This window comes from Sipha flava, unplaced genomic scaffold (assembly GCF_003268045.1).
Source record: "Sipha flava isolate LNK unplaced genomic scaffold, YSA_version1 177_pilon_pilon, whole genome shotgun sequence".
Taxonomy (NCBI): domain Eukaryota; kingdom Metazoa; phylum Arthropoda; class Insecta; order Hemiptera; family Aphididae; genus Sipha; species Sipha flava.
The window spans coordinates 942,888-952,401 of NW_020272091.1; positions in this window are offsets into that span (position 1 = coordinate 942,888).

Here is a 9,514-nt window from a genome sequence, read left to right on the forward strand (position 1 = left end):
GAGTTAATTAACTTAATTTTAACTTTTAACTTGTTAATGCCAAACCTTGAATATAAATACTTTCAAAGCTAGACTCCGTTATAGTTTAAAACCTAAATGCAATATATCCAAAAGATATAATGAAAGATGCTTCTACTGACTGACTAATCAAAAAAAAAAAAAAAGATACTAATAGAAGTATCAATGTTTTTTCGACTATTTCTATATTTCGCTTGTTTTAATTTCCATTAAAAATATATAGCACACCTAAATATAGGTGGAATTGTAAACATATACATCTTCGAGTACAAAAATAACCCAACTATGTTATAGCAAAACATTTTCAAGCATTGCAATTCTTCGATATATTATTTTTAAGGCTACTGATAGGGCCGTATTTAAAAATTTGGTGACCCCGGGCATGTAATTTATACCTCCCTTCTCCCAAAAAAAATTAAATAATAATAATAATATAACACTTATTATTTCGTCCATAATCGAGATTCTTTAATATTAAAATAGAACTTATAAATGAAAATCGTTTAATACTTTTTTTTAATTAACAAATTAAACAAAATATGACATAATAAGACATATAATTTCCTTTTTTTTTTAATTAAGAAATTATAATATAATAAAAATACAATTTTTTTTTTAATTTACAAATTATAACATAAATAAAACATACTATTTATTTTTTTTATTTTTTTATTTGTTTTTCATTAGGTACTTCATTTTTAAAATTAATTTTGCTAAAATATTTTGTCGCCCCCGGGTATGTGCCTACCCGTGCCTCCCTTAAATACGGGCCTTGCCACTGATGTAGGTAAATATTATTTTAATATAATATTAAACACCAAAAAATTAGATCTACATTTTTTTATGTACTCGTAAGTGAATCAACCTTAGAATTTAATTAGTAGATTATTTATTGTTTTATACCTCAAAATGTTAAATTGAGATAAAAAGTACAGTATTATTTTGTGTTTGAATGTATTTTTGAACTTTTAATGGAAACGCTTTTATGGTAGGCAGTTATGACTAAATATTAAGCTATGATAATCTAATATAACCGCCAAGTTCTTGAGATATATGATACAAAAATAATTTTTGTCGATTTGCGTACAAACTTTTTAATAATGTATAACATAATAAATATATATACTTACCTATATATAAATAATAATATTATTTCTCTTTAAACCGTGGAGAATACATCTTTTTTTGCCTAAGGCAAAAATACTATAAAGGTTAGCTTACATAACTGCTACTTTCATGTACATAATTCAAACATTGAAATTAAATGCACCTATACATTTTTTTTTTCTATTGTTGATAAATCCATAAAGTAAAAAATAAATATGATTTAAATCACTTCACGACATTTTTTATGCTGAATTGGCAATAAAATTATTTGAATAAATTATTTTGAATAAAATGATTTGGTTAGAACAAAGTTTAATAAAAATTATTTATAAAAAATATATAATAATGTATAAAATATATAAAAAATATAAATATGGTCCTGAAATTTCAAAAATATAAAGTTTCTAAATAATTTAAATCCCAAATTTTTTTTTTTCAATGACTAAAACTTTTATTTATACTGAAAATTATCAAATTTATTGAAAAAAAAATCACATGAATTTATGATAAATTAAATAAAATTTTAATTGTATTATTAATACCGTAATAGTTTAGTATATTATCATCCATTTACTTGTTTTATAAGCTCGCAACGAACTTAGTCAAAAAAATACTTTGATTAGTTTTGAGAAACCCGCTTAGTAAAAAAGTAAATGAACACTTTTTAGAATAAAAAAGTCAAAATCTTAATTATTCATACTATCAAACACTTCATATTATGTTAATTCTCTTAGTTTTATTTTAACGCATTCAAATCTGAATTATATTAATATTACAATATGACATAAATGTTATCTACAAATAAATATAATATACACTATAATAAGAAAAAAAATCACGAATTATGAAAATAAAAGCACTTTTTATATTCTTTAATTTTTAGCATAGAAATAAATAAAAATTTACTTTTGTTACATATTAAACATTGATTTATATTTTCATTTAGTATTAAATAATATTGTAGAAACAATTTGAAAGCGGTACTTCGAAAGTTCCTATGTATAAATTGGAATTGTATAAGGTGTAGCTCAATATACTAGTAGTATAGGAGGACATTTGGTTGAATTTTTGGAAGGGCTATAATAATTCAATGTAAAATAACCCGCAGACGCTTCGCCCCTACACCCTCTTCCAATGCACAGGTAAAACTTATTACTATTAAAAATATTGATATGTTTAAATTGTATTAAAAAAAACACTAAATAACATATATTTAAAAATAATTAATATTTTATTTTAATAACAAATATCTATTTGAATCAGCAAAGATATTCAAAATATCATCGCTTTTTATACTTTTCGATATATTTTTTTCAATATATAGTATTGAAAGATCGCTGAACCTGTCATGAACCAACGATGTCCTTAGCCAAGTTTATATTTTTTTCATTGCACTGAATCTTCTTTCACAAGTAGCCGAACTAATTGGTATTGTTAATGTTATTGTAAATAGATTTTTATAATTTTTTATTTTACGATTTTCAAAAAAAAACGAACAGATAATTATTAAAACAACGAATAACATTTCTAATAAAGTTTCGATTTTGAGGGGGCTATTAAAATATTTGGGTGGCTAGCTATTGACTTCTAAGCTGTGTCTGTAGATCGATAATCTATACGTTTAAGGTTATTCCAAACTAATGGTACGGTCACGGTCCGGCAATGGGTAAAGTATAATATCTATATTTATATTAATTTTATAATTATTATTGCGGGTTTTCACAATTCTTATAAATTATAAAAACATTTTTTTCAATACTATAGCATAACAAACAAATGAGAATTCCACAGCTAGAATAACTGAAAAAAGCAATAAAAAAGCAAAAAAAGCATTTATACTAAGAAAAGCAAAAAAAAGCAAAAATAAATTCGTTTATTTCGAATCAGATTAACGTGAAACGAACTCATGTATAAAAATTAGATTTCTATCTTAAATATATAAAAAGAAGCATTTGCTTTAAAATCCGAGCCCTACTAATTACTAATAGATGGAATAGGATCCATTATTATTCAACATTTTCAACAACTTGACGTTGTTTGTTATTTTTTTTTCGCTATTTCCTTGATTGTAGTAACAAAATTATGTTACAGGTGAATAAAATTTGAATTCAATGTATAAATAATATCGCCGATCGTGTAATATTTCGACATACAACGAATTTGTCCGTTTCGCTGTGAACATTTCAAATAACCATTATTTTCAGTAGAACGACGTAGAGGAGGTTGCCGTGTGAAACGTTTATTCCACGATACAAGGTAAAGATACAGTGGTTACTTGTGGGTGGGGACACGGAGTGTGAGTAAACATCGTGGCGTGATCCATACGTCAGCTATCACGGCCGAGACGGGCACGAAACGAACACGGATGCAACGCACGGTTACGCAGTGCAATCGTGGCCGGTGGTCGATTCGAGGCAGTAGGTACCAGCTGTAAACGGACTGTTTTCCCTCTCAAGTTATTCTGAACAACGAACATAATAGCACTCCCCCTCTGCACACCCTTACATAAACCTAACCTAACCTTGATTTTGACAACACGTTTCAACCATCTTGGTATCCAGCGCCGTGCACAATTTGCAAGGATTGTTCGTAAGGTTACTTTTCATTTCTGAAATTGTCATGACACTCTAGGATTTATTTTTTCAAAAACTACACGTCAGACACGTTTTACAAGCGTATTAGTTTGTAATTCAATTGCATTTTTTTAACTCTACGTGCAAAAAAATACACGTAGGATTTTTCTTCCGATTTCGATGTTTGTTTCGACGAGAAAATATTCTTTAACAATAGGGTAGTCTTACCCAACGTTTTTTTTCGAGAACTTTTATCGTTGGATGTATATAATATTGTGTGTAACGTCGTGCTCGAAAAATTGCCGATTTCATGCAATCTACGCCGTTTTCGAGTACATGAATTCGAACATTTTATCGTAAATTTAATTATAATAATAAGCAGATATTATTCGATGGTATTATGCATACGAATATTACTGTGAGAAAATATTGTTCTCGGCTATGTACAGCCATACGGATATACCGCATATACGGGCAGGGCCGTCCCTAAAATTTGCGGGGCCCGGGGTATAATGTTTTTAGCGACACAATAAAATGTGATTCATTCCACACAAAGTGCAATAATTACATTCTTGTAACATCTCCCATTTCAAAATCATGGCGCCCACTGACACCTATTTTCGTTACTATTAATGGTTTTACACTTGTAAAAAAAAAATAGTATGTGTTGTTTTATCAGAGACATAGATCCTCTCTACCCTGATTACATTTCAATGAGCCCCTTTGTTCAATATGTAATGCATTTTATTACTTTTAACAGTACCTCAACCAGAGTTGGGCAACATTTTATCTAGATAATTATTCGAATAAATATGTATTCGAATAAAAAATTATTCGTTTGATTTTTTTTACAATTCTTCGAATAAAAATTTATTCGACTAATTTTCAAATACAATTATTCGACTAATTTAGAAACAATATTATTCGAATAAAAAATTATTCGTCTAATTTAGAAACAATATTATTCGAATAAAAAAGTATTCAAATAATTTGGAAACAATATTATTAGAATAATTTGTGATCATAATATTATTTAAATAATTTTTAAACATAGTTATCCTATCTTAGTATTTATAGTAGTAGTTAGTACTAATTACTAAATATGTGTTATGAAATAATGATTATAATTCTTCTAGTTTGTCACTAGTACTAATTTAGTCCAGTTTCTGTACTATATTATATAGTCTCAGATATTTTGATACTATGTACTAACTACGTATGTTCAATGTTGTATTTCATATTTATAAGTTCAAATATATAGAGCTCTACACAAAAATATAAAGATACTAGATAGATATGGGCATGTAGCTATAAAAATTATCTGTTTGAATTTATGATATCTAAACATCGAAGACGTGGTTTTATTAAATGTACATCAAATGTAGATTGTCTTATGATTACTTGTGTCGTATTTGCCGCGTTAGTTCTTCTGTGCGCGAGTCCGCGAGTGTATGAATGCGTGACAGGGTGTTTAATTTAATTTAAAATATCAATTTATTTCAATATGAATTCTGTGAATATACGTAGCGAAGATTCAACAATTTCAACACAACAGTCATCCGAGGATAATATTGAAGTGTCTGAAATGACGGACTTTAACTGTATGTCTATTTCAGATGGTAAGTTTTTTAAAATAAAATCCAAAATGGACAAAAATAAAATAATTACTACTTGCGTAACATGTGAGCCACACTATGTTGAAATAAAAGGGTCATTTTTTATATTTATTTATTTTCATTTTTGCTAAAATAATTTATTGACATTTTTGTTAATATTATTTACTACTATTTATGATTGTTCTAATATTTTTACGAAATATGATTATAAAATATTATTTATATTCAAATATTATTATGTATATATTTCTTTACTTTCTTATATAAATCAATATTTGTTTTTTATTATACAATACTTTTAAATTTTTCCAAAAATTATTCAAATAATTTTTTATTCGGATAATTGTGTTTGAAAATTAGTCGAATAATAATTTATTCGAATAATTGTGAAAAATCATTCGAATAATAATTTATTCGAATAAAATGTTATCTAAATAATCATCTAAATAAAATTTTATTCGAATAACGCCCAACTCTGACCTCAACTAACCATTAATGCATCATACCCATGTATATATTATCTATGATTAATTTTTTTGTATATTTTATATTATGTATTAATGAAATTATTTACCATATGTAACAAATATGTAACAAGGAAATAACAATACTATTAAATTAAAAATTAATTTTTGTCGATTTTATATCAGTAAATGTGTCGATAACATCATTTAAGTCCAACTCCTCTACAATTTCGTGTTCAATTGATATTATTGCCAAATTTGTGGTTTTTTCCTGATCAGGTGAAGTTCTAAGATAATTTTAAACCAATTTTAATTTGGAAAAGGATCTCTCAGCTGTCATAGTATGATATACTTAACCGTTTTTCATATTATTCCATCATAACATAATATTTTTGTTGTGCTAGTCGGCAGCCGCATAAGTAATCAGATACATACATTATTGTATACAAAATCTAATTTTAGAAATAGAAATAACATTACTGGAATCCCCATTACTGGAAACGGTTTGATAACGATTTGATTATATTTTAGAACAATATATATATATTTATAATATGTATAGTGCTTATGTAGAAGACTATTCACTTTTATTATCATGTATACTGTACAAGTATTTCGTACTTGATTTAATTTAATCAATAGGGGAAAAGTGGGTAAGACGAGACATCGGGTAAGATGGAACATCACATTATCTCAATAACTAATATGCTTACACAATATCTCTCGGGAACATTTATTTTCAATATTGGCGACACTGTCATTATAACGTTTTTCTTTAATGATAACAATGTTTGATAAAGAGAACGTGATATTTTAAAACCAAGTCGTTAGGCGATGTAAATTTTCTATATTAGATCGTAGTTGTTTGATAAGTACTTGTTTAATTATTTTTTATTGCGATACACCAGTGATTCTTATCTTTTTCTCATTCATGTCACCTTTAGCCCCTAGAATTAAACACCGCGTCACCCTAACATCAAAATAATAAATAATCTTAACTGTGTATTTTAGAATAATTCTTTAAATAACAAAAACAATAAAAACAGAAAAATAATAAGTACACCTACAATTTATTGAGTTGCAGGGTTCAATAAACATTGATATTATAAAGTTTATACTTAAAATTAAAAAAAAAAAGAGAAGATTTTTTAAAGATTTTATACTCGTTATTTGTTTTATTTGTATATAATAATACTACATATCTAACGACTGTAAAATAACTAACGACCCCGGTTAAGTCGATAAAAAAATCGATAATACATCGATTTTGCGTTAATAACAATACTGCACGTATTCATTGGATCTAAATAATATAAATATGTAAACTTAAAGGTGTGCTATTTACATGACTGTTGTGGTAATAATATGGTTTTATTAAAACTAATTTTTTTCTAATTTTTTTCCTTTTCCTGTGGAGATTTCGTGTCACCCCTACACTGTGTCCATGTCACCCTCGGGTGACATGCCACCCCGGTTGAGAACCACTGCGATACACTATTGCTGTAGTAAATTTTGTTGCGCATTTATTGGTTTCAACTGTAATAGACTGTAATTAATATTTTTTTATTTTAAATGTACTAAATTAATATAAACCACATGAAGACAAGATGGGACATTTTATTAGGGGTAAAATGGGACGTCCCATCTTGTCCACATTTGTATTTTATTTATACAATTAGTATTCTGATATTTTTAATTTCAAATAATTCTCACTAAATAACCTTTCTACATTAATTGCCAAGCATTAATAATATTATATAATATGTTAAAATAAATATTAAGGTTTCTATTACAAGAAACATGCCTAGTATAAGGAAAAGACTTACAACCAGACAAAATTGGGAACCTAAATAAATAAAACAATTACATTAAATCTAGAACCAACAGAAACTATAGAATTATCACAAGATGTAAATGAGTTAGTAAATATTTTAGATTCGCAAACTGTTGTAACTCCAATTCAAATCTGTATACAAACTAATAATACAATGCCAACTAAAGAAATTGAAAGTGATCAATCAAACTTAATATCTTCAATTACTCCAGTCACAAAAAAAAACTTCATTTCCGCAAGTGTCACCGATGGAGGTAATTCCTATTCCTCAACAAACTTATGAGAACAAACTAAAGAAGAAGAGAAATGCTACAGCCAAGGGAAAAACTGCAATTCTTACCGATTCACCATACAAAAACAAGTTACAACAACAGAAACTAAATCAAAAAATTAAATTAATTAAAAAAGAAAAAAACCATTAACAGAAAATTGTTTAAGAAACCTAAAATAAAAAAAAAAAATAGAAAAACATTCCGATGAAGACGATGGCACTGCATGTTTATATTGTTGTCAAACATACATGATGTCAAATGAAGGATGGGTTCAATGTGTAACATGCAAAAAGTGGGCACATTGTTCATGTGCTGGCGAGGACGATAATGATGACGAACTTTATCATATCTGTGATATTTGTATGCAATAAAGCTTACCTACTGTGATAAAACAAACAAATTTGTGTTCCTGGCAAGTAAATATTAATATTTAAATGTTCCTTAATTATCTTAAGTAAATTTATTTACCTATAAAAAATATATAACCTTAAAGTCATTAGGATTAAGTTTGAAACAAATTGTTAATATTTTTTTTTTATATAAATGTTAAATTCTAATTTGTATACTTTAATTTATAGGATAAAATGTTTGAAAAAGGTTTGTAATATGTTATTTTATTTTATGTTTTTGTAATACAATATTATTAATAAAAATAATAATGAATTTTTCTTGTACAATTATATGTGTCCCATCATAAACATGTTGTGTCCCATTTTACCTCCATAATAGGGTAAGATGAGACATTTTGAATAAAACAGTTTAAACTATTTTCAATAATTTTCCTCAAACAGTTTTTAAACTTTTATTGCATATTTAGGCACGTCATAATATTTGTAACAACTTAGAAACATTTTTAACAAGGTAAGTTATAAATTGTTTAGTTTCTGTGAATTTACGTATTAGATGTCCTGTCTTACCCACTTTTCCCCTAATATATTATTAATTAAAAGTCAAATTATATATTATTATGTAATAATATTATAGGTAAACGTTGTATTTAAAAAAAACATAGGATTTTTCATGCGCGTAAGCGTGGGGCCCAGCTCGCCTTGGCCTAGGGACGGCCCTGTATGCGGGCAACAGGGGAGGCTCCAGAGCCATGGGTAGGAAGCCCAAGTTATAATTTTACAAAATTTTATATCAAAAACAAAACAACCATTTTTACAATACAAATTCAAGTCGTCTATTTTTAAAATTGGCAAAAATATCAGTAATATGATCTAATTGATCTAGAATATTTAATTTATGATTTACATTAATTAGACATAATGCTGATAGTCTATCTTCAGTCATCATTGAACGAAGCCAGGTTTTTAGTTTCCTAAGTGTGGAGAAACTCCTTTCAACCGTCACACCTCTATGGATCTCTACATACTTGTGCGTGTCGTATTATAGTACCTACATATTATAATATGCATTTTTTGTTAACAATATACATTTTTTTATAAATACGGTACGGGCTTGGGAGGATGCCGCGGCCTAGAACAAGACTTTATTTTAATTTTATTTTGTCATTATTGTGCCTTTGGTTTGAATATATTGCGGGGGACACTATGATATGCAATATAGGCTTATGATCTGAATATTTGCAATAATTATGTTAAAATATGCACAAAAATTGAAATTAAAA